The sequence below is a fragment of the Staurois parvus genome, unplaced genomic scaffold (genome assembly GCF_062004578.1).
Source record: "Staurois parvus isolate SC_StPar_1 unplaced genomic scaffold, SC_StPar_1.0 ptg000031l, whole genome shotgun sequence".
NCBI lineage: Eukaryota > Metazoa > Chordata > Amphibia > Anura > Ranidae > Staurois > Staurois parvus.
Genome location: NW_028317827.1, coordinates 2418364 through 2445616, shown reverse-complemented (window position 1 = coordinate 2445616; position 27253 = coordinate 2418364). Strand labels below are relative to the sequence as shown.

At 42.3% G+C, this 27253-nt stretch overlaps 1 long non-coding RNA gene across 1 annotated transcript in view; it reads left to right on the top strand.

The window, feature by feature from the left end:
- The first annotated feature begins 1096 nt into the window (after positions 1-1096).
- Positions 1097-27253, top strand: part of LOC149470762 (uncharacterized) — a 38219-nt gene continuing 12062 nt past the window's right edge. The window contains exons 1-2 of the long non-coding RNA XR_016307999.1: positions 1097-1371; positions 27074-27187. This is a non-coding gene — a long non-coding RNA (uncharacterized LOC149470762). The remainder of the gene's footprint in view (positions 1372-27073; positions 27188-27253) is intronic.

The following is a 27253-nucleotide window of genomic DNA, read 5'->3' as shown; positions in this document are numbered from 1 at the left end:
AGGGGGGATATGATCAACATGTATAAATACATCAGTGGTTCATATAGTGAACTCGGTGTAGAGCTGTTCACCCTGAGGTCATCACAGAGGACAAGGGGGCACTCTTTACGTCTGGAGGAAAAGAAATTTAATCTCCAAACACGGAAAGGTTTCTTCACAGTAAGAGCTGTGAAAATGTGGAATAGACTCCCTCAAGAGTTGGTTCTGGCCAGCTCAGTAGAATGCTTTAAAAAAGGCCTGGGTTCTTTCTTAGATACACAGAATATAACTGGATACTAACATTTATAGGTAAAGTTGATCCAGGGAATATCCAATTGCCTCTCGAGGGATCAGGAAGGAATTTTTTTCCCAGCAGGAGCAAATTGGATCATGCTTCACTGGGGTTTTTGCCTTCCTCTGGATCAACTGTGGGTATAGGATTATAACTTTTTTTTTATATGGTTGAACTGGATGGACTTTTGTCTTTTTTCAGCCAGACTAACTATGTAACTATGTAAGTGAAATAAGATACGTGATTTTGCGCATCTGTGCCACCTTGTAGAAGTATTTCTGCTATAGGGTGGACGGGAAGCGGTTAATATGTTTATTTCTTAGGATCATCAGTGTCATCTAGTGGCAATAATGCTGTATTTTCCTGAAATACTCCAATAAGAAAAAATACCTCATTATTGCCATTAGATGGAGCTGACGATCCTAGAAAAAAAATGTATTATGCAAATTATGGTGACCATTTGCTGTGCCTGTGCAAATATTTCACACATTCTCACAGTGCATTTTTTATACACAGATTCTTTAGTACACATTCTCAATTTAAATATTCTCAATTATTTGTATTACCCTTTTTGTATTTTATTTTTCAACACAAAAATGTATAGAAGTACTCAAATCACCAACTTGCCTGGGCTGTTAGAACGGCCAGTTGATTTGTCATTCATTTTACTCCCACACATACATTATGACCACAGAACTGGAAACTGACAATCAGAGGCATGATCTATATTGAGGCCATTATTCCTGTTTTCTAATTAAGCAGAGGATTTCACTTTAAAGAAACTGTCTCTATTTTTAGAAGGGGAAGCAGCAATTCCCAGCAAAGCAAGCAATTAATGCTCACCTTTCCCCTAGCACCAAACACTTCTGTGCTGATGAGATAACCTTGCTGAATGATCCTCAGAATCTGGCACACTTTTGGGTTTGTTGGTAGCCTAGTCTCCCACGGCATAATGTGGTTCCCTCCGCTGGCCCCTACATCACATTTGTGCCCTGTAGTGACATGGGAGCTATTGGGTGAAGCACAGAAAGTCCTACAAGTGTGGATTGTAGAAGATACAATGTTTCAGCATGAAATGCTTCTTCAGTACAACAGGGTAGGTGAGTATTAGAATCCATTTGCACCAGATACTGCATGTTTACTGCACATTTTTTCATGCATGTTGTCATGTGTTTTACTTGCATTTGTATGCACAATTACAAGCTGTTGCAAAGTGTTTTTTTCCCTAAGAGTTTATCCATTCAGTTCACTTTTTTATTTATTTATTTCAGTTACTTATATAGCGCCGTCAATTTACGCAGAGCTTTACATATATATTGTACATTCACATCAGTCCCTAACCCTCAAGGGGTGTACAATCTAAGGTCCCTAACTCCCATTCATACATACACATACTAGGGACAATTTAGACAGGAGCCAATTAACCTACCAGCATGTCTTTGGAGTGTGGGAGGAAACTGGAGTACCCAGAGGAAACCCACGCAGGCACAGAGAGAACATGCAAACTCCAGGCAGGAGGTGCCGTGGCTGGGATTTGAACCAACGACTCGAGTACTGCCAGGCGGAAGTGCTAACCATTTAGCCACCGTGCTGCCCTCTTCTCTTTCTTTCTTTCTCTTTTTCTTTCTTTCTCTTTCCTTCTTTCCTTCTCTTTCTCTTTCTTTCTTTCTCTTTTTCTTTCTTTCTTTCTTTTTCTTTCTCTTTTTCTTTCTTTTTCTTTTCTTTCTTTCTTTCTCTTTTTCTTTTTCTTTCTCTCTTTCTCTCTCTCTTTCTTTCTCTTTTTCTTTTTCTTTCTTTTTCTTTCTTTCTTTCTTTCTTTCTTTCTCTTTTTCTTTCTTTCTTTCTTTCTAATTTTATGTGCCTTTACATGTGTTTGTGCACATTTGCATTGTGGAAAAATTAAGTTCCGCAGGAACATCACTCTCTCAATCAACATTGACTGTTTAATCCTTTTGCTGCTATGATTACTAAATAGATAGGAAAGTATATCATATTGACTTTTTTAAACTTTTTTTTACATTTCTTTACTTGCTTCCTGGTTTCCAGGCCTAAGCAAATGATATCATACTTCCCAGGAGTCTTCAAGATGGGAGGAGGGGCTTTTTCAGCTAAGCACACCCTCCTGTCTGTATGCCTGAGCTAAGGGCAAATGAATTCCAGGGAGTAAATGCTACATGAATCATCTGCCCTTTTACTCAAGATGGCCGCAATTAGAAATGCTAGGGGTATGTTTGAAAGTGATTTCTCAAAAAAATAAAGCATGGAGACATGGATTGATGGATGGGTGAGTTTGCTTTGAATATTAAAAATGAATTAAGTAGTAGTTTTTTGTCTGTGATGCTTAGATGCAGTGCGGTTCCGCTTTAAACATTTTCTGAACGCAGAGACCCTGTGACACAAAAATATGGTATTTGCAACTTTCTTATACTATATTTCCAAAACGGTTCATCAAATCTATATTTTCAGGGAAAAAAATACACTAAAATTAATTTTAGTGCTCACAAACTCTCTTTTACGGGCGAGACATGTAACATTGATTGGGTGTCTCTACAAGTAATACACATAATGCATAACCCTCCAGATATTTGCTCATGACCAACCAGTTTGCCATTTCCTTCTTTTTGGAACAAGGACATACTTTGGAGCCAGTGGTAAGTGGTAGCCCATTGCAAAGTTTCCTCCAAAAAGCCAAAACCTATTGAAGACTTCCAATCAGCATTGTCAATGTAGTAATCTCTCGGCAAGATGTTCCAACTAATATTTGCACATTGTGGCAGGCAGGGAGGGTGGTAAAACTCTGGCTCAACCAACTGGTTTTACTGCCCCACCCCCGCACATGTGAACTAGGCCTTAGGGTTTACATTTATTGTACTTTAAGAGTCCATTCATGCCAGGTGCTGTGGGGCTGAGCTGGGCAGCCCTGCCCAGTGCAGTGCCAATGCAGAACAAAGAAAAATGCTTTGTCTCCTATCAGTCCACTTCATGCTGCATTGCATTGGTGAATAAAAATTAAGGTGTGTGGTACTTTTTTCAGCACAGCATGTGGCATCCCAGTGCAAACTACTGCACCAGATTGTGCTATGACCAGTAAAATTAAATGAAATATCGCTTTGTGAACATTTCAATAAAATTTGCATTAAAAAGTATGGGATGGTGCATTGCCACCACTGTCATCTTACAGCACACCAGCAGCTGCTGGTGTGAACAGACCTTGAAGTATCTGTAAACCCTCTCCTCCGGACAAGTCTGATCATTGGTGGTAAACAGGCTAAGTTCTCAGCACAGCTAGAGCACTGACCAGGCTGTGCTCTGAAGAAGGGAGTACGTCTCCCGAAAAGCATTAGCCTACCTCACCAAGGGTCTACCATCACTTTGGACCATCCTTACACTCTTCTTCTCTGCTTTTATCCTCCTTTGGTTTGTGAGTATGCACGTTTATGCTTTTAAATAAATTTGTGTTTCACCACGGTAATGCACGAGGAGAATGCACCCTGTTTTGCTTTTGTTCACCAGGCTGTGCTCTCAAGCCTAGTGTGGTCAGTTTGTAATAGGAAAGCAGCAGGACTGGCAGGAACACGCACAGGAATATGACATGTTGGGCTTACATATTCTTTAAGGAGGAGGTCCAGGCTCCCCACAAAAAAATTCAAAGTAAGCAGCTACAAATACTGTACCTGCTGACTTTTAATATAAAGGCACTTACCTGTCCGGGGGTCCAGCTAGGGCTAGTTCATTACTAGCCCCTTGGTTTCCGGTGCCAGCATTGCAAGTAAGGAAAACTGGAAGTGGAGCCTTGCGGCCTCACAACAGGTTTCCTACTGCACATGCGCGCATTGCGCTGCACCTTGAGACTGGTCCCACAGTCTTCTCCGACCTGTGAAGTGTCCCAGAAGACTGCGGGGGGAAGGAGGGGGCCCAAACTTCCAGCTAAGTTCATCTCTGCAAACTGGGCTGGAAGTGGGATCGTGTACCTGTCAAAGCCAGGTACCCGATCCCCCCAAAAAGTGCCAAATATGGCAGTAGAGGGAAGAAGAGACAGACAAGTGGAGCTTCCCCTTTTGGGTGGAGCTCCACTTTAAGGGATTTTTGGGGAATCCTCAATAAAATGAAATGAATATCAAAAATCAAATTATCAGATGTGAAATAATCGCCTGGGAGACCACTTTAGCTTGCCTCTGCTCCCAATCTTTTGCTCACCTGGCCCCTATTTACTGTGACCTCGGCTGTGTGTCTTCCTCCAGGCTGCACAGCCACTTGTCAGAATCTTCCCCGCTGGGCCATGCATTCACATTGTAATCTCTGTTCAATTGTATTGAGGGTTTGCACTCAGCTGGAGCAGAGTCCCTTCGCTACCACTGAAAAACATAAAAATGAAAAATGATTTTCTTCCTGTGTAAAATTTTACCACAATTCCCTGTAACGCCAGCGCTCATAAATTACATGCAAAGATATTGGACATTAGACTAGGTGAGCTATGCATGACTTCCCCATGGGCTCATTAGAGAAGGACACCATTGTGACATTAAGTACCACGCATCAGCTGACATGCTTCCTAATGCCTACCAGACACAGTTATTTATGGCAGGCACTGTGCGGTTATTGATTGAGGTGTGTTGGGAACACAAAGCCGTATCAGGTGCTGCGCGGTAATGTATGACCTTTCAGACAACTGAGTGCTCTTTTGAGGTCAGTAAAAATGGCACTGATGTCATCATTTAATCTGTCTTTTGTAGTATTTTTATCAATAGGTTCTGTCCCCCATTATTGCTGTATTGATGTAAGCAGGCTGGAAGTGAGAATGGCCATAACACTGATGAATGCAAGACTGCAAACCCCATGGAGATCCAACATTTTCCACCTGTTATATTTTACTGTACGGTCTTCATTGTAGTTTTTTAGGAGTGATGTAAAGACCTGTGAAATTTGTACTATTTAAAGCGGAATTTCTCTCTCTCAATCAATACTATTTTTAATCCTCAGCATTACTAAAAAATGTAGGGCAAATGACTGGTACTCCCTCCATGGTCCCCTCCTCATTGGGCACCAAGTGTGGGTCACATGGAAGGCCTACCCCAGTGGGTTCTTCTGGGCTGCGCTAGGCACCTTGGAATAGGGCAGTGTTTCTCAATTCCAGTCCTCATGGACCCCCAACAGGTCATGTTTTCAGGATTTCCATTATTTTGCACAGGTGATTTGATCAATTTCACTGCCTTAGTAATTACCACAGCTGTTTCATCTGAGGGAAATCCTGAAAACATGACCTGTTGGGGGTCCATGAGGACTGGAGTTGAGAAACACTGGAAAAGGGTCACTGCCTTACGCATGAGGTACCTTTACTTGTGCCATGCACCGTGTACACTTGAACATAAACTGTCCTCCAGTTAACGCTTTGATGCCACGTGCCAATGTACACTGTACTGTCTCTTTTGCATTTAGGAGGCACACACTGAGCCTATGCCCACTCCACCTGTCTAGCGTGTTTCCGCTAATTCACTCACAGTAGCTGAATGAAGTTCTGCCGAGCACCTAGTGTGGACTCCATACATACTCCGCATTAGCTCTTTCACTTCAATACCTGCGCACAGTCTGAGAACCTCTGCAGCACTGATCTGCTCCCATTGATATGGGAGATGGACCACACATGGAGAGAGTTCCGGCAACAACTTCCTCTCTGCAACAGGCTGCCCCACCTGTCACAGGCACACACTTCATGACAGGCTGCTTGTTTGTCAACCACTTGCTTTACTCCACACCACGTTACTTCTGCAGTGCTGTCTTCATACGCCACTGTGCTTTAGTGACCCACTCTGTAGACTATGTGTGCCGGTTACTTACATACACTCCTTTAGTGCCATCAGAACAGGCAAAGGCAAAGTTTCAAAAGCTTTACTGGAAAACTTGGTTATTCCAGATAATAACAGCAATAGTCTTTCTCCTATCTAATCCCTAACTCAGACTTGTGGCTGCCCCAGCATACCTGCACAGGATGAGAGTCCATTCATGGCAGAGTCCATAGTGGCAGGTCTCCAGAACTGGTGTCTTCAGTGTGGAATGCTGGTCCCAGCAATCCCCTTACATGGTTGATGTTACAGCAGGCAGGCTTGTTCTCCGAGCTGGAACTGCTCCCATTTCTCTCTTCTCTGTAAACAACTATAGATTGCAAAACTTCCAAAAAGAAGCCTCAAGGTACCTAAAAATATAATCAAACAAAAATATGTATTCCGGGAGTACCTAGAAACCAAGCCAAAGAGAAACTACCAGAAAAAAAACAACTGTAGATTACATGCTGTGTCTTGTCTGTGTATTTTTCCATTTAGAGTTTGTGTGTCTGGAAAAAGCCCTCCCCCTTTTATTATCAGCACAGGGTGAGAGGCAGAGCTCAGCAGAAAGTGTGGGAAACCAGGTTAACTGTTTCCCTCCTGGCTGGGGCAGCAGCGTTCTCAATAACCAGCATTTCAACTTGCTTACAAATAGATAGCAAAGTATATCATATTAGTTACTTCTAGGTATCTGGTCTAGGCAAATGATGTCATACATCCCAGTAGTCTTTAGGAAGGGAGGATGAGTTTTCTAAGCTAAGTGCACTGTCCTGCATGTATGCCTGAGCTACGGGCAGCGGAATTCCAGCAAATACATGTTACATCATCTGCCCTTACTCAAGATGGCCATGACCAGAAATACTGGGGGGAGCTTTTTAACCGCCTCCTGCCCGCCATATAGTAAAATGATGGACACAAGGCGGTTCTCTCGTTCTGGGACGACGTCATATGACGTCCTCCCATTCTAACTGCGCATGTGCAGCTCTGGGAGCGCGCGGCGATTGGCGGTGTGCTGTGTCCCTCGGACACAGCGGATCACCGATCCACGGAAAGAGCCAAAGATGTTGGCTCGGTCATGTGATCAGCTGTGTCCAATCACAGCTGATCGCATGTAAATAGGGAAATGCCGGTTATCAGCATTTCTCTCCTCACGAGCTGTCACGCTGACAGAGGAGAGGAGAGTCGGTAATCGGCATTCCTTGGAGGGGACATGTACACAGATCATCAGAGCACTGATGATCAGTGTGCCCTGATGATCTGTGTAGCCCCAGCAGTGCCACCTGTCAGTGTCCATCAGTGCCAGCTGTCAGTGCTTATCCATGCCACCTGCCAGTGCCCATCAGTGCCACATCAATGCCACATATCAGTGCCCATCTGAGCTGCCTTTCAGTGCCAGTTAGTGCCACCTATCAATGCCAGTCAGTGCCACCTATCAGTACCAGTCAGTGCCGCCTATCAGTGCCAGTCAGTGTCACCTAATAGTGCCAGTCAGTCCTGCCTATCAGTGCCAGTCAGTGCCGCCTATCAGTGCCACCTATCAGTGTCATATATGAGTTCCGCCTTTCAGTACCCATCAGTGATGCCTGTCAATGCCCATCAGTGCCACCTACCAGTGCCTCCTCATCAGTGCCACCTATCAGTGTCCATCAGTGCAGCCTATCAGTGCCCATCAGTGCAGCCTCATTAGCGCACATCAGAGAAGGAGAAAAATCACTTATTTACAAAATTTTATAACAAAAACTAAGAAAAAATTTTTTTTTTTTTTCAAAATTTTCTGTGGTTTTTGGTTTGTTTAAGAAAAAAATAAAAAACCCAGAGGTGATTAAATACCACCAAAATAAAGCTCTATCTGTCACAAAAAAATGATCAAAAATTTCATATGGGTACAGTGTTGCATGACCGCACAATTGCCATTGTGCAACAGCGCTGAAAGCTGGAAATTGGCCTGGGCAGGAAGGGGGTATAAGTGCCCTGTAGGCAAGTGGTTAAAGTAATTTCTCAGCAAATTAAGCATGGAGACATGGAGGGATGGGGAAATTTGCTTTGAATATTAAAATTTAATGAATTAGCATTTTTTGGTTTGTGGTGCTCAGATGCAGTGTAGTTTCGCTTTAACTACTAAAAGCATTACTTTAAGCTTAGCTCCCTTCACACTTGAGCTTTTTTCTACACGTTACTACACCTGACTACGCTGAACATATAGAATCCCATTCTTTTCAATTGTCCCGAATGACACTTGTTTGCTCAGTCGCCTTATGCTCTACACCCTATGATCAGAAAAGGGCACAAGCTTTTTTATTTAGGGTATTCTCTTGTTTGGTCCTACAGACTTCAATGTCTGTAAAGGTGCAATATACAGTGGGGAAAATAATTATTTGATCCCCTGCAGATTTTGTAAGTTTTCTCACTTAAAAAGAAATGAAGGGTCAATCATTTTTATCATAGGTGTATTTTAAATGATAGAGACAGAATATCAACCAAGAATCCAGAAAAAAACACATGATATAAATCTTATAATTTGAGTTGCATTTCAGTGAGTAAAATAAGTATTTGATCCACAAGCAAAACATGACTTAGTACTTGGTGGAGAAACCTTTGTTGGCAAGCACACAGGTAAGATGTTTCTTGTAGTCAGTTACCAGGTTTGCACACATCTCAGAAGGGATTGTGGTCCACTCTTCTTTACAGATCTGCTCTAAATCCTTAAGGTGTCCTTGGCTGTCGCTTGGGAATTCAAAGTTTCAGCTCCCTACATAAATTTTCTATAGCATTAAGGTCTGGAGACTGGCTAGGCCACTGCATGACCTTAATGTGCTTCTTCTTGAGCCACTCCTTTGTTGCCTTGACAGTATGTTTTAGGTCATTGTTATGCTGAAAGAACCACCCACGACCCATCTTCAGTGTTCTGGCTTAGATGATCATTTGCAAACTTCAAATGGGCCTGTATATGTGCCTTCTTGAGGAGATCTTGAGGGTGCTGTAGGATTTCAATCCATGGCGGCATATTGTATTACCAATGGTTTGTTTGGTGACTGGTCCCAACTGCCTTGAGATCATTCACAAACTCCTCCTGTGTAGTTCTGGGCTGATCCCTCACTTTTCTCATGATCATCCTTACCTCTTGAGGCAAAATCTTGCATGAAGCTCCAGACCGAGGGCAATTGATGGTTATTTTGTATTCCTTCCATTTGCAAAGAATCGCTCCAACAGTTGTCTCCTTCTCACCAAGCTGATGGTCTTGTAGTCCATTCTAGCCTTGTCTAGGTCTACAGTCTTGTCCCTGATGTCCAACTCTTTGGTCTTGCCCATGGTGGTACCCAAGAGAGAGATTCTGTGGACAGGTGCATCTATACACATAACAGGTTGTCGATAGGAGAACCTTCTCCCAATTGACAGGACTAATCTGTGTACCACATGAGCACACAGACAGTCTGTGGGAGCCAGAACTATTGTTGGTTGGTAGGGATACTCACTGAACTGCAACTCAATTTAAAAGATTTGTTTGTGTTTTTTCTGGATTTTTGGTTGATATTCTGTCTCTATCATTTAAAATCCACCTATGATAAAAAAAATTATAGACCCTTCATTTCTTTGGAAGTGAGGAAACGTAAAAAATCAGCAGGGGGTCAAATAATTATTTTCCCCACTGTACATGCTTTAGGATGCATTTTTATGCCTGAAGAACTCCTCTCTTATGGTGCTTATAACTGAGAACATGTCCTTTTCTACATACTTTGTGCTAAAGACCTGATGCACTTGTACAGCACTGGTGCAGCTTACAGTCTGCTACCAGTGGCATATCAAAATCAATGACAGGCTGAAATATGCAGCGACTGTTCCAAATGGTACTTGCATACTGAGATGTATGTCCTGAACATGGCCTTTCAATGTCCAGACATTCGGCTCTGTATGCAAAGGGCCTTATATGTGAGTACTGCTCAGAACAGCATACAGCCACTGTGTATTTCAGCACTGTGTCTCCCAGGCGGCAAAAAATTATTGTTCTCTATCCTGTACAGGCCAAACTGCGCATATATATGAGGTCAAAAAGTGTCCCTCTGTTCCATCCCAGAAAGTTGGGATGCACGTGATGGTATATTACATGTTTAATGGTATACTCTCGGTATGGGTTAGGTTCCACCTCTAGCACCAGAGTTGCCCTGCTCTTGCCATTAAAGCTGAACTCCAGGTAAACACTTAAATACACATTTGAATTAGATATATAAGTTGTTTTACATGCCAAATGTTTTCAATTTCTGCCCATCCAGTCTTGAGATTTGCACAGCTCTGCCAGATAGCACAGTCAAATTGGTGGCCTGTCATTAGTTAGTCAATACAGCTAGGTCACCTCCGACTTCCCAAACTTCAAGACCCAGACCTCCAGTTCCGAGCCCAAAAAAACTCTGGACTCTCCTTCTCTTGCTGCAGGGTATCCTGGGTAGACACAGCCTCATCCTCTTTGTGGTACAGTGCTCTTCCACAGATTACAACTCAGGGTTCCACGCACCATTGTGTCTTTCAAGAGGGAGGGGATGAGGGGCTGCATCATTCATTCTCATCCCCTGTGTTTTGCCACTGCTGCTGCCAAGAGGGAGGGAGGAGGAATGGGCAGACATACCCAGCCCAGTGAGTCCTCTAGCTGGTAGGCACCCAGCTACACAATACAGCAACTATTATTATTATACAGTACTTATATAGCGCTAACAATTTGCGCAGTGCTTTACATTTTAAAGGGAGACATTACAGGCGACAATACAATTAAAATGAGGATTAAGAGGGCCCTACTCAAAAGAGCTTACATTCTAATAGGGTGGGGCAAGTGGTGCAAAAGGTTATAACTGTTGGGTATGAGCTGATGGAAGTGATAAATGTCTATTCAGAGGCGTGATAAGATTCCCTGAAAAGTTGAGATTTTCAGCCAGAGTAGGGATAGCCGGACAGATTGAAGTAGAGAGTTCCAGAGGATGAGAGAGACTATGGCGAAGTCCTGGAGACAAGAATGGGAGGAGAAGACAAGGGAGCTTGAGAACAAGAGGTCATGAGAGGAGCGGAGAGGATGGTTTGGGTAATATTTGGACAAAAGATCGGTGATGTAACTTGGATCAGAGTTGTGCATGGCTTTGTATGTTGTTGTTAGTATTTTGAATTAATTTGCTGGGCAATCGAAAGCGAGTGGAGGGATTGGCAGAGGGGTGGCAAACAATGAGTGGTTGGTAAGGTAGATGATCCTGGCAGCAGCATTCATGATAGACTGGAGAGAGGATAGCCTACAGAGCGATAGACCTATGAGAAGAGAGTTGTAATAGTCAAGGCGAGAGATAACAAGGGTGTGAACGAGTAGCTTGTTGGTTTCATTGGTTAAAAAGGGGCACATTTTAGAGATGTTACAGAGGAGAAGTCTACAAGCTTTTGACAGTGACTGGACATGGGGCTGAAAGGATAGGTCAGAGTCTAGGATTACACCTAGTACCCTGACTTGAGGGGAAGGAACTACATACATTGTTGCAATGCTGTGCACTGTCACAGTGTAAAAAGAGTTAATGACCAAGGATTCTCATCTAGGCAGGTTGAGTAGCTCCAGAGGGCTTGCGTCATTCAGAGGAAACTGGCTTTTCAGTTTTGAAATCAGTTGGTAAAACCCAGTTTGGGACCTAGAGCTCAGACAAATCTCCAGTCCTGGGTCTGTGTTTTGTGACTGACCAGCACACTGATTGGGCAGGTGTGTGGTGGGCTTTTAAACGAGACCTGAATATGGTTATGGGCTCCATCCTGGCAGACAGAGGAGGTCTCTGTCCAGGAGTACAGATGGGAGCCAGAGCAGCAAGGTGCTGCTAAGAATATAAATATCAAGCTTTTAGTAGGTGGTAATTTGTCATGGTCTGTGGGACCAGACTAAAGGCCAGGAGGCTTGATGTTGTTTCTTTTTTTGGATGGAAGAGCAATTCAGAAAACCCCTGCAAGGAAAACTTATTGATTTTTGATTTCTGGAACTGTGTTGAAATTTCTTTTAATAAAATTGGGCAAGGAAAGTCCTTAAAAAGAAGTGTCTTTGTCCTTAAAAGCTCTATCATTTGAAGCAAGCTCCTAATAAATATATATATATATATATATATATATATATATATATATATATATATTTTGCACCTTTACTCATTAAAAAGCCATCCCTGAGCTTGCGTTGTTCTAAATGGAGATTATCTTATCAGTCTGCTAGCTGCAGATGGAAGGAAGCATTATCTCAGTCTCCTCTCCCACAGCATTTGCACTGCAACTCTATGAGTTGTATTAATGCAGCACTCACCCCCGGAGGGGCCACTAAAGATTGACAATTCTCTCGAATAATACAGAGCCTGCCAGTCACCCAAGTACAGTCCCATGCATACAGATAATTAAGGCTCAGTCTGGGGGATGCCTTTTTACAGTTAATTGTGAAGAACTTTAACAGGAGAGGGGTTTGGGGTCACAGGATACTCCAAAACAGTCAGTAATCACAGTAGAAGGACTCATTTCAATCTTCCCAAGAGCAGCTTTTCTATGATTAGAAGGTGCTTGCCCAACTATCAGTCCCAGTGAAGTCTTTACTCACATTATCCTAGGAGCTGTCTACCATCCAGCATCCTCAGACAAATCCTCTGTGAAGGAATTAAGGATCCCTCTTCCAGTCTAGGACTCAGAGACAGTGCCCTTCAGCAAGCCTTCTTCTTTGGAAAATTTTTTCAGGTCCTCAACAAAACAACTGCTAAAGCCCAAGCAGAAATTTGTCTCTCTGGCTATTTCCCAGGGGCAACAGCCCCCCAGGAGATGGGAACCCTCCCTGACAAGGAAAAAACAATCTACCCAGGCTTTCTGCACTTTTATTACCTCCCCAGGGTGTTGGACAGGGCATGATAAATATTCAGCTGATTATTTGAATCTCCCTCCTTGCTTTGGAAGCTTTTCACTATAGTGGAGCCAAAAAATTTAATTTATCTAGCAGCCTAGCTAGGAGAACGTGTAGGCAAACGCAGTCTGTTTTCTCCTCTGTAGGTGGCTCTCAAGTGGTACCACAGCTGAAGAGGAAGTCCAGGATAAATACAGTTTTTTTTTATTGTTTCCTGGGTTAATGGAGCAGTATTCTGGTTGTCTATGCTGCAGCCAGGTGACCCTTGGTGGCTAACTTGGGTCAGCAGGGACTTTATAAGTCCCATCCCCTGGGTTTTGGTGTGCTTCGGAAAGTTGCTAGTGTACGGAGAGAGACCACACTTGACAGGGCAAGTAATAGTGACAGGGAAAGGTTCCTGTCAAGGAGGGAAAGGTTAGGAAATTGCTAACCAGGAAGAAGCCTCCCCTATTGGGACCAGACAGGCCAGGCCACACTTCTCATTGTGCAACAGACGCTGTTGGCACATATCCTCAGCAAGATCTTTGACTGCATTGCACTGTGAGTTGTTTCCCTAGCCACATTCTCCTACTAGGGTGTTTGTAACATTGGCATTCCTACTTAATATAAGCTCCAAGTTTTACTGCAGCCAGACTCTGTGTATTTACTACCCACACTATGCTGCACCTCCCCACAGGTCTACATGAATAATGGGGTAAACCTGATTTTCACAAAACATTTCACAAAAAACACATGCAACAGGAAGCTTTACCTGTGGTGAATTTATGGTGAATATCAGATTCATGGATTTATAAGTACGCACCTATCAGTGTTCAGCAAATCACACAGTAAAAGGCTGCAGCAGGGGCAGGACATTTGTGGACATTCCCAATAACGGTACAAGATCTAGGATTTACACTTCTAAACCAGCATCTCCATCAAAGCATTAGATGCTATTCCGGGATGGTACCTGAACAAAGATAGCTCCATCCTTCTAGAGATTAAAGCAGATGAAGGCATTTTCATGGTTAACACTGCAATCTCAGTGATAGATAATTAATACTTCTAAGGATTACACTTACACATTACTTAGCATAAATGCAATTAACATGAAGCAATATATCTGTTTCATTGCCACTTTAAATATGTCCTCCCTTTCACCAAATCTATCTCTATTGCCATTTCTGCTACAAAGCAGACATGTATTCCCAATGCACTTTGTAATAGAGGCAGCTGAATGACCCTAGGAATCGTATTTCCTGCTACCCTTAGCTAGAAGCACAAATTTGACCTTGCCTTGTAGGGATAAGTGACATAGAAAAAACAAGCTTTATGTGCCCATGTTCAAATTTGTTTCTTGCAGTCAAGGGCAAAGTAGTCTTTTTGATGGAATTAAAAGGAACTTGTAAATAAAAGACGACGAGACGGAATGAATATGCAAGATAAGTGGTGTTAAAAAATGCAAGCTTTCATGAAGCACAAATCTATTTATATTGTAGTATCTCTTTAATAGTCAATTAGGATGACACCAGAGTTGCCGGTAGGAAAAGAAGAAAACAATTTGCAAAAAATAGAAAACGCTTCTTGCTCTGAACCTAAAAATACACGCACTGGGAATCTAATCAGAATCCTTCCATTTCCACCAGTCACAGAATCGTTTCCAGAAATTGATTCCAAGATGTATCGCCTGTTAATTATTGCAAATATATTATAGCAGTACACAAAATGATATAGGCCAAGGAGGGATGGCACATGCAAGCACATTTACTGCTAGTTGATAAAGAGGAAGCAGTGATTTTTAAGTTAAAAAGATTTGACCAACCAATGATACTAAAAATCCATTCAATATGGTGCATTTTTGCACTTTGGTTTCCATGTATCAATAGTGGATGTATTTATTAAATTTTACAGACTTCTTTGTTTTCAGTGGGGTGATATGGAACATCACAACATCTCCTATTGGGTCTTTACAGCTATCCAGGACCCCATTGGGGCAAATTGTTACAATGCAGATTTGTTGCACTGTGTCCTTAGGTTGACCTGCTGAGCTGGTGGTACCTGAGAAGGAAAGGTTAATGCTGCTAGCCAGGTTTTTCTACTCTTTTCAGAAAGGATACCACCCCCTGCAGGTCATACCATATAAATAGGGGCACGTTACTCCTCTGCAGGGCTTGGGCTCGCCTATGTTTGACCTCGGGAAAGACTGCCAAAATATAGCCAATACTCTGTCAGTCTGTGTCCCCTTCTGAGAGCCCAGTCAAGGATCCCAGTGGGATCTGGAACCTGTGTACATGAGCTACCTGTTGGTGGACGTACTTTCTTTTGTGGATTACTACCAGATCATGGACTTAAAGGGATTACTTGCTACCTCTTGTGGATTTACTGCCAGGTATGGACATTGCCATGAGGGGGAACTCTTAATGGACTTTGACTTCTGTCTAAGGTAAGATTACCTTATAGGGCACTACTTAAGGGCACCAGAGAACTTCGTACAGGAAAGTGTGAGGAAGATGTCATTGAGAACTGTTGTTTGTTAACTTCAACTACCTCTGTAAAATATCTTTCTTGTTTATCTAAATTGCCTGGTCTGAAGTCTCTCAAGGGGTACATACAAGGCATGTCAAAAGAACAGGGTTTACAACAGGGGACTGGAAAGGTTAGAAAAGATACAGTACATGGTCTAACAAGCACAATGCTATCCAGATGAGACTATATTGCCTTTGCTAATGACAACCTGTGGTGGACTGCCTGACACCCCGACTGGGTATCTCCACCAAACTACAGCTTCCTCCAGTCTGAAACCAGAATATACAAAATTTACCCAAAGCATCAGACAGAACCAATGTTGGATTAAAACAAGGACTGATTTTATTAACAAACAGCACAGCATTTATACACAAAACCCTTCTCCTTGACAGGTTTGGCCCACATTACAAGTCCCAAGAGAAAATTACATAAACAAATAAATAAACAAAAGAAAACAATGGATTCCTTCCCAGCACCTAGCAGTCTGGGCTCTGGAGGTGATTAAACAAAGTGAGAGGTTATCACCTAAACATAATTATAGCAAACAATAGTTGATGCCAGGAAACCTGTAACAGAAAATAATGTTCCTTGATCCCACATATGCTGGAATTCACCCTTGCATATAGTTCCACTATGCAGAGTATGCTAAGGGGTCCCAAAAACAGTCCCTGCAGCCCTAATTGCATGGAATGGGTAGTTGGTATAATCCAAAGAAGTGATATACCGTAACCCTCTTTACAAAAAGCTTCCTTGTAACTCCAAAAGGAGGTCTCCTTAGTACTGGGTTCATAGTCGGTGGGAAGGAGGCTGACCCCCAGGCCCCTCCAAGTCATGGTGGTTTACGTGACACCACCGTATTTGTGTCACTTGATAAAGAAGCCAACCAGCCAGGAGATGGGTGGCATGGCAGGGGTGACGGATGCACTGGTACTGAAGGCATGTTATGCTTGGACCCTTCATTAGCGATTGGTTCCCCACATATATGGATCAAACTCATGGCACCACAGAGTACCAAAGGACCCAGCCTGGGAGTCATGAGAGTTATGGAGTAGGGCCTCGGGACCTGCTCACACACTGGTATGCTCCACTTTCCCTGGGCATATAGGTCTCTCTGTGTCATCCTGATATGGTTTTCAGGCTCTGGATGCTCAATTTGTACAGAATCAGGATCTGTTCATCTTTGGGGTATTGTAGCATCTCCAAGTATGAGACCAATTTGCAGCCTGTTTACAGTGACTATTGAGTCATTCATTTCTAAGAGTTTGCTATTGCAGTTCCCCAATCTCTCAAATAACAGTAGTTTTCTTTAAGATTGTTCATTTTGTCCTTTGTTTTGAGATTTTGTCTGGCCAGATTTGTGTGAGCTTTGTATGGGCAAGGTGCTAATCAGGTGTTGGTCAGTTAGGCCTTTATGTTGGTGGGAGTTAGGACTGTTGTTTTGGAAGTGGTCCCAGTAAGATAGCACTCTCTTCTGTACTGCAAGTTGTAAAGGGAATCTGCCCAACTTAGCATTGTTGGAGGTGCTCCAGTGAACTTGGGAGGGTTCTTGAAGATTTCCAGATGTAATATTTCTGTTTGGCTGGAGTCCCATTTTGGTTGGTAAGGGTAGGTGAGAGAGCCCCATACTTTATTGCCATAAAGTAACATTGGGGTGATGACCTATCAAAGATTTTAAGCCAGACTTCAAGTATAAGAAGATCCTTATTGTTGGTTTCAGGTGGTACAGTTTATTTTCAGGGCCTCTGTGGATGGCTTAAAATTTCACAATTGGTTATTTTCTCTCTCTTCCTCTCTCAATCTCGCTATCCCTCTCTCACTCACCCTGTCTCTCATTTCTTCTTGTTTGTATACCTGCTCCTACTTTCTCTCCCTCTCTATTACTCCTTCTTACTCTTCCTCTCTCTCACCCTCCTCTCACTCTCTCCTGCTCTCTGTCTCTCTTATTCCACTCTCAGTTTCCCTCTCTCTCTCCTCTCTTTTTCTCTCCCTTGCTCTGTCTATCTCTCACTCTCTCTTTCTCTATCCCCTTCTCTCTCTCCTTTTCAATTAACAATAATATGTTTCTGAAAATTCTTGTAGCCTGCACTACAGTGCTATAATCATCTCAGGGAAAAGAGCTGTTCTTTATCTTTTCTCACAATAATCTTTGCGCTTTAGTTGAGCTTTCATCATCGCTAATTCCACCTCTGCATGCCTTTCATCAGTGTCGCCGATCTTTGATCTTCACTTTCCATGCCCTCTCCTCTTAACAGCATCATGCTGATTGCTGTTCATGACAACAAGTGTCCTGCTGACATTTTCCTGTCATGGGCACACAGTTGGATCTGTCAGAATTCAAACTTTGCGCTGTTTCATGCCCTAATAGAGTCAATTAGGCAGCAAAGTGGCTTAATGGTTAGCACCTATGCCTTGCAGCAATGGGGTCATTGGTTCAAAATCCCAGCCCTGCACATGTGTTTAAACATGCCTTAGTATATGTGTGTGGGTATTAGGTCTTAAAATCCTGACTGCAGACCCTGGCAGTGCTAAGTTGAGTGGGTAACAAGGCTCTGGTATTCATCTGAGGTATGGAGCCTTAAGTCTGTTCTGTGTTTTACAGGCTGCAGGTTTAATTGACTCTGCAAACCAGAACTTTCTGGGTGGTTCTGGAAGACTGGAACATAGGTATGGAGCAAAGCAAATGGGCAGCATGAATATTTATACTGTCTCAGCCAATCTCTGTGGGAGAGTGCACAAATGGTCGCTGGAAAGGTGTAACAGGGTGTCTTGTTCTGAAGGAGGAGAGAATGGCCTGGGGAGAACTTTCTTGCCCATTGGCTGTGGGGGTTCAGTTGTTGCTGAAAGTTGCTGAAGCTGACTGAGTGGCCTGTTGTCTGAGGATCTAGTCTGTTATCACTGGGAGAAAGTGTCTGGAAGACATGGGAAGGAGGCAGCCAATCATCTGAGGACATTTGTGAGTACAGACTGATGTGAGAAATCCTAGAGACTGTGTGCTGTTACCACCCCTCTGGTGCTAAAGAGTCAGCTGTGTTTAAAGGGGACGTTGTGTCTAGTGTCCTGAAGAGCTTAGTCTAGTTATTTCTTAGGGAAAGGACTCTGCTCTGATTTCTCAAGTTGCTACTACACGGCTCAGTCTATCATTTACTTGTGCCAGGACACATAGTTCTACAGAAGAAATAGTGTCCTCCTTGTTGTACATAGCTTTGGAGTATCCCACTCTCTTCTCTATCCCTATTCAAGTTACCCAAATATAAAAACATAAAAAAGAGAATATCTCTGGCCTGTTCATTGAGCCAAAAGAGTGACTGTGACTGGCTGTGTGCTTGGCTGTGGGACAACAATTTGGAAAGGAACCTTGGAAATCTTCCCAGTGGCTCCTCCAGGAAGGGGTGGGGGGGGGGGGGGGAGGTCAGGAGTGTAAAAATTATATAGTCTAAATTCAGAATCAAGGATAATGACCTATTGACGAAAAAATGAACGTGTTCCACTTTTACATACTGTGACACAGCACAGCTTGCAGTGGCTGACCAGATCCCTGTGTGCTGGAATGACTAACCAATGAAGACGGCCAAAAACCTGCACACAGGAGACGATGCTGGCACGGATGAGGGACCATTGGAAAGGTATTAATCCTTTAGTTCTGCTTTAATTTGCTACAAAGACCTGAGCACTGCATCCTGAAAGGAAGTGAATAAAGGTCCCATGCTCCCCTGCACCTGGAGGTCTTGGGCATCCTTGGATCCCTTCTGAAAATGCTAGGTGCCTGGCTGTCATCCTTTTTCAATTACTTCAATATTGTCTAACTTACTATGTGTTTATCCTAGGTCAGTGACTCAGAAAGCAGAGAAGCTAGGCAACCAGTATTTTCAGAAGATAACCAGCAATGGCAGCCTACATATTTCCCTTTGCACAAGTTTATTATGTAGGTTGATAAGCCTGTGGCACTTATTTATGAAAAGAAGAACTGAAAATGTTTCTTGCCCGTGGTGCTCAATGGCTTCTTGTTTCATTTAAGGGGTCAAACCTAGCTGAATATAATGAGCCAGAGCTGTGCTATTGTGCTGTTTCCTTACATTAACTCAGCAAACATCTATCTAGCAAACGTGTAATGACCAATGAGACCTGTAGCCTAAGGCAACCAATCTGAATCTCATATTCTGCCCCTTTGAGTGACTTTGAGATGAACAATGAGTTCTGATTTGTTGCTAGGAGAAACAACCAATGTCAGCTCCGGCTGCCATAAATTAGGTCTATAGAGCTTCTTTTGGCCTCCGAGCCTAGCAAGATCTTCTGGGATATGAAGGTCCATAGCAGCTGAGATGATAGACTGCCTTCTAATCTAGGTCAACATAGGAGTGTCCTCTCAGAGCAAAAACTCATGGGAGACAAGGTTTTCTGACACTATTCACTTTTTGTACAGTGAGGAGACCTTGTCAGGATGGAAAAAGATGACTGATAGCTCAGCAAATCAACTATAATTTTTATCTTATCTATGGGCTGTACACAGGCTTTTCAAAAGGGCTGTTTTAGAACAGTGGTTATTTCAGTGACAATCAAGCCTCTAGTGTGAGGAAAGAGAAGCTCAAGATTAATAAATGAGTTTACATGGTCACCATCTGTCCACAATATTAGGGCCAGGCCCAGGATTTGTCTTCCAGCTTTTTTCTGGCTTTCAGTAAGTACCAAGTGAAAATTTAAGAAAAAAAGTAGCATTAAACCCACAATAAAATAAACATATTCCATACTGTGTGTCCTTTTTAATGACATCTGCGGGCAGCTTATTAAAAAGTATATTTGTATTCTCCCTTGCTACAACTTCCTTTAGGAAAGTGGTTACATTCTCTCTACATGGCCCCAATGCATGTGGGAATGTAGCCACCCACCTTGGTGTGCTCCCAAGATGGACTCTACATGAATGTAATTCTACTGCACACTTGTCCCTGACATGATTTGTGCTGGTTCCTCCCACAAGTTTAACTTTTAATTTAAACTTCCCTTATTGAAATAATGTTGACATTAAACCCTGGCTTAAAAACATCTATTCAAGTATGTATTCTTAACGCAAAAAGTAAATTCTGTTGCTATCAGCTTCCTCCAAAACTCCAAATTCCTTTTTTCTGCTGCTTTGATCTGACTTCCTATTAGAGGGTGACTACGTTTGGTCTCACAGTATGTAGGAATGTAGTCACTTTTGCTTGCTCCTAGGATGGATAGGAACTATGGACTATGGGATTTGTAGTGTGCATAAGGCAGACCAAACAAATGAAAGTGAGGGGGAATAGGAGAATTCAGAAGCAGGTTACAGGGAGCTAGAAAAACACAGTAACAGTGATCTAAACAATTGTGAATAGTCCTACAGAAATTAATTCCCAGTAGTTGTCATTCCACCCAAAACTGATATTTTAGGGATATTGTCCATTTCAGTGCTTCCCATTTGCTTTGTATGGTTTTCTCATTACACCAAGCCCCCGTGCTGGTACATGGTATGTGTAAATGTGCACTATGCAATCAATGGTATTAAATGTGGTTTACATTTGACTGTTCTTATTGTCTTTGTGTTGTGAATTATAAATAACTATTGACACAAGCAATCCCTATGCTCTCCTAGTACTACAAATGTCTAAAGAAGCTGTATATCTAGCAGGGTTTTATAGATTTGTCTATAAACCCCAGCGTAAACACGGCTTGAGGTATCCTAATATCCCAGTATTAATAACCACAAGTGAGCAAATCCCAGGAGACAGTCAGTGCTGAGTTCTATACAAGTACAGCTGGGATGTGGGAGATGATGCTGCTTGATAGTTAGTCTGCTTAGAGTCATTTATCAGCCTGCCCTGCTAGCAGTGAGGTGGAGGAGGGGAAAGGGGGTAGTCAGTGTGCCTTCTTCTTTCAGTATTGAAGATTTCAAAGTATTTTATGTATTTCTTTATTACAGATACTTTCATAATGCTGTGCTTTACATATATTATACATTCATATCAGTACCTGCCCTCAAGGAGCTTACAATCTAAGGTCTCTAATTCCTATTCATACAGTGCACATACTAGGGCCAATTTAGACAGGAGCCAACTATCCTACCTACATGTCTTTGGAATGTGGGAGGAAACCAGATTTTGAAAGTATTTTGAATGTTTTGGAACTCCAACCTTTGACCGCTGTCAGTTTTTGTAATGCTGGCGTATATGTATAAGAGATGCTAGACCTCCTGTTGTTAATATCCATTATTGTGAATGACCAACATATTGATTAAGCAGATTCAGTTTGGCAAGGCTGCTTATATTTACCAAAATACCTCCAAATAAAAGGGGATCTTGAGGGAAATCGAAATATGTGATAAGCAATAAGGGCACACACCAGTGGTCATAGTGTCCAAAATGTTTTCTATTGAATAATTAGTGGAATAAAAATGCCAGTGTTCATCGGGGGTTCAAGCATCCCAACTTCATCAGGGCTTATACAGTATATTATGTAACCTCAGAAATGACAAGACTAGGACTAGAAAGAATACTTATATACATAAATTCAAATCCTAACAGCAGCAGGTTGTACAGTGTATTCCTTGTGTAGTCTATGGCACACTTCTGGTCACAATGACATTGGATACATAGTAATAAACAATTGACAGGGTCTTCAGCTTTTTCAAATGTTTACAAAGAAATGTTTTTACTGCTGTTGTGTCCCTGTTGAAGAGAGTTTACCCTTTTTCTGGCTGTATTCCCACTACTGCAGAGTGAACACGCTAAAGCTGCTACCCCAAAACCCAGTGAGAGTCTTTTTTTTCCCAGAAAGGTTACCATGTGGGGGACTTTCAAAGTGGCTAGGCACAACTGCTGTTTTTTCTGTTATCCCCATACTGTGTCTCGATTGTTCTATTTTTTGGGGCGTACAGTCTCATCAGGCAGGATTACCAGATTTTCAAACTATTCTGCATAATTTTGCATCATTTTCTACTCTGTAATGCACACTTTTTTAGAGCCTGGTCAAGATTCCCTTTGACTTCAATGGGACTTCCAGTTGGGATATTTTTAACTTCATAAGCTCACAAATTTTTCAAAGGTTCAGCCGAACCCCAGGTAATCAAACTTTTCAGAAATTTGCTCATCTCTTGCATTCTAATCTTTCCCAACCCTATCTAAAATTTTAAATGAAAACAAAATTGGCTGGAGTTTTACTTTAAGGACTGATGAGGCCTTCTGTGCCAGATGTTTTGAATGCTAGTCCAACAATGTTTCAACAATATGTTATGGTAGTATTTCGTATGGATGTCATTCAACAGCTCAGAATATCACTATGAAAGCTTTCATAAACTAATGTTACAGGCTTCACCCCTGGCAGGTGATGCATACCTACCTGAGGTGCAAAGTCTAAGTGACCCAATGGTCTTCATCAGACCACCATGCAACGGATGATGGGCTTACTTTGTTGTAAGATGTCTCTAGGTTGCAGCCTCAGTATTGCCTCATCATGGGATGTGGGAATGGGATACTTACTAGGAAAGACAGAATGGCGACAGTATGGCTGGACAGTATCCAGGAAGAGGTTTAGGCAGGCAGCAGGCAAGAATGTCCATTGTCCACACGGTGGTTGAGGCAGCTGGCAGGCAAGAATGGTTGCTGCCCACACATAGATCAAGGCAGGTTAAAATAGTCAGGAACAAACAGAGTAACAGGTCCTGGATACACAGTCAGGCAATCTGCATCAGAAACAGGAAAGGAAGGAAGAAACTGGCAATCTCACAAAGTAGCTAGCAAGATATTATAGCACTTGCTATCATAAAGGAGGGTGTTTAAATACCCTCCTTGGTCTTTGCATATGATTAAATGTGAGGGATGCACACTATCTTTGGCATGCTCTCAACTCTCCAGGAATGTGCTTATGGGTGCACCCAACCATAGTCAAAAAATGCACAACCACCATGTGTGTGACATGCTGCATGAGGACAGTACAGACGAGACCCATTGACGTGCCATAACAGACGTGGCCCCTAGAATTATTGTAATGGCTAGTATCTTTACTGCAATCACAAGCTCAATAGGCAGAATTTTGATATCAGAGAAGGGCTTAGCCAGTTCCAAGTTACTGGAACTAAACATTAATCTTCTAGAATACACGATAAACTTTCATCAGTTAAAAAGTATGATGTCTACATTCTCTGCCTTCTACCTTTGTAGCATAGAGTTTTCCCTAACGCTAGAGATGCTCCTTTAGGGTGCTGTTTTGCTGCTTTTAACATATGTTTGAAGTGCATGTCAAACACAGGTGAGCAGATTCCCATTGACTTCAATGGTATAATGAGGAGGACAATACTGAGACTGTGTTCGACATTCCTTGCGTTGGATCTGTTTAGACTCAACAGGTCCTTTTGAGATGTATTTGCAGTGTAGGTAAAGTAGGTCAAATTCAGCCTTTTGCTGCATTTCATGTTTAAATGCAATAATTCGAACAGCAGTGCGTTAAAATACAAAAGGCACCATTTGGCAATAATGCCCCTCTACAAAAAACCCTAATGTACCCCTGTAGTTTAAAAGCATGCTGGGAAGGAGAGCAAAAGAGGAGGTAGATGCTACAATTGTGTTTATGCTATTGAAGGTATTGAAATTGCCTTTAAAAAAACATGTTACTTTGCAGTTAATGGGATCTTTTGGCAGGGACCTTCCCACTTACCCACTTACACTCACCTTAACCGCAGTCTCCTGTTCTCTGCTCATCTGCGTGAGTGCTGAATCTTCTCCTTGAGTAAATTCTTTGTTTAGTATTGAAGCTCGCACAGTGTTAATAACCTTCTCTTCTCCCCAAAGTGAGTGTTCGAAAGGTCCAAACATTGCGCTCGGTGGGGAAGAGGGGGAAGGTCACATAGTCTCTCATACCCAAAATTACCTCTGTAGTCTCCGCAGATGAACAGAGAAGCAGGGGAGCATGGCAAAGATGGCTATAAGTGAGTTTATGTTTGGGTGCACTATCAAGAGAGCATGTCACCTTTCCCTGATTGGACAAAGTGATGGGTTCTCTTTAAAGGGTGAGTTGACCTAGTAAGTTATCCAAATTGCTATAAATGTGTAGTGCTACCCCCTAAGGAGCCGCTGGTTTTTTTGGGCCCCCCTATTCCTGCACAGCCAAGCAAAATGCATTTTTAGCAGGCACAAGTAGTCAGAAATCCAGGCCATGGGCTTCTTTTTGTTTGATTAAGGGGAAAACAACTTGGATGGGGATAAGGGAATATGGGATACCCAACTTGACTTGGTAGAATAATCTGAGGACAAACTTACTTCTTTATGTACACTAAAAAATGAATATCCTGGACTCGCTCCCTCCAAAATAAAATCAGTCTCTAGGAGAGCAATAGCAAAGGTTCCTCTTTTAGGAGCTCTATGTCCCCTGGGTGAAACTCACAAACATTCTCAATACTTGCAGGAAATACCAGCCCACCTGGCTGCCTTGTAAAGTGTCCCAGAGCAAGGGATTTAGGTTAACTGTAATACTCTCCCAATGAAAGATTTGGATAAGGCTGCTGTTCAGGCCTTCTGCTGTGCCAATTTTCCCATGCTAGACAGGCTGTCTGCTGAATAAGACTGTAAGGTAGTGAAGATCCCTCTTTCTCTGGCTTCCTCTCCTTCCTTCCTCAGCTCTAGTCTGGAGGCAGAGCCCCCTTTCCCCAGGGTCCCCTCCCAGGCCTCACGATCCTCAGCACTCCATCTTCCACCCGACCAAGGACCAAACTCCAGACTGGCCAGGCTCTTTAATATTTATAGGCCCATCTCACCATACTGCCAAGCCTAATGTCTGGGATTGATCAGACTCCCATAAATATTCAGATTCTTGCCTCTGCTCCTTTGCCCACTAGCTTCTAGACATTTCCATAGACTTCTGGAACAAGGGGGAAGCAGTAGAGGCCTGATCTGCAGAACCTTCCAGCCTGTCCTTAAGTTGAACCCACAGCAATTACTCAGACTCACATGACTATTGTGAGTCAGCCTTAAATTTACCTAACCTAACAGTACACTACAGGGTGCTACAAATGATTTAAACAACCTGATAGTTTCTTAACTGGGACCCTATGAATTCCCAGATCTGAACACCTGCTGTGACCATTATGAGGGGTTCCCATTTTTTCTCTTGGGTTTTTAATGTATGCTAACTGAACAAGAGTTGTGGTAACATATAAAGGTGGACAGGAACACACAAAATGTGCAAGTGGACAAGTGTTGGAATTATGGAAGGTAGATCTTATTGTAGGATAGTTTAAAAAATAATGGGTGATTCAGCCTGAGAGGGCCCTGTATCATTTTTAGATGGACATTGGCTAAATGGCTGGGTTGCACAGACCAGAAGCACTAATGTCATGTTAACAAAGTCCAGAATATTTTTATTTTTTAAACAGTAGTACAGTGTTCCTTTCAGTCCTTTTTTAAGAATTTTTTGATCAAGCCTACCTGGTGTTACTTTAGAATTGTAGATAGAGATCATAGAGCAGTTTATTTTGTAGTTCATGTTGTGGAGTCTCCACCCCACTGTAGGTCATGAGTTTTTCATAGGATGAAAATCTGGAATTATAGGTATCACATTGGTCAACATCTGCTAGTAAAATCTGGTATTTTGGCATTACTATGACACACTGTGAATGTTCAACTAAACACACATGATTCTTTATTGAACTAATCATATTTTTGTTGTAGGTGTTCAGTTAGCCAAGCACTCTGAATAGCAGCAAATCCTTAATGGGAGGCATTGCATGGAGGGATCCTTGTAAAATAGTTTTCCATTTTCTTTAGAATTCCCCTTTAAAATTCTCTCAAGGCTACACATGTGCCTTAGGCACCACGTTTTGTTAGGATGTCCTTGTAGGCTACAAGAACGTTTTCCTTCTAACACTTTTCAAACATGAAGCCCATTCTGTTTCATCTTTATGATTCCTGTATCTAATAATATGAGAAAATAATTGTATTAAATGCAAAGACAAGATCAAGGACTCCTAATCATGCTGACTAGCACATAACTGATATAATATGTGATTCTTTCTGTGTGGAGTATTTTCCTTACATCTACTGAGCTTAATGATTACATACTAATTTAAAAAGTGAGATAATTAAACATATAGAGTACAAGTGGGCAATTATAGGCAGGAGAGATTTTCTGAAAGGCAGCTGAAACAACTGAACACAACATTACATTTTGTATTGGAAAGGGATCATTTTCATCTGCTTTAAGAGGCAACCTAGCTGAACACATACTGCAGCTAGGGAAATAATTTTAAATTTATCTTTAGCCACAATATATTTCTTTAAATTTTTGATAGATTAGCGAATGGTTAGAACCCATGGAAGTTTCCTTTTCTTTGCTCTCTGCGTCCTATTGGGGAAATTGCACTTCTCTTTCTATTCCCAGATACACAACAGGAAACTAGAAGAAATCGTTTACCCCACTGTAAAAAGTATGGAGGGTAAAAGCTCACACTTATTGGCTAGATGCTTGTTTTGAGGCAGTGACTCACTAAGTCCTGAACTGGGAGGGTCCCCCTCCCCATTATAATTGTTAACTGCTTTTCTTGCCCAGAAGATGATGAATAAAATGATATGCTTACATGATTTCTCATTCCCGCAGGCTTCCTCTTTTTTGTACAAACGGTTCACCCAATGGTACATGAGGGCATTAAGGGCCCCTTACAACCCAGGGAGGTTGGTCAGCGGAGGAGCTGCTGGAAGGTCAAGGAGTATGGTAAGCATGTCATCTTATTTATCATCTCCTAGGTCAAACAAGCAGTTACCCTTTTCAGTGGGGAGG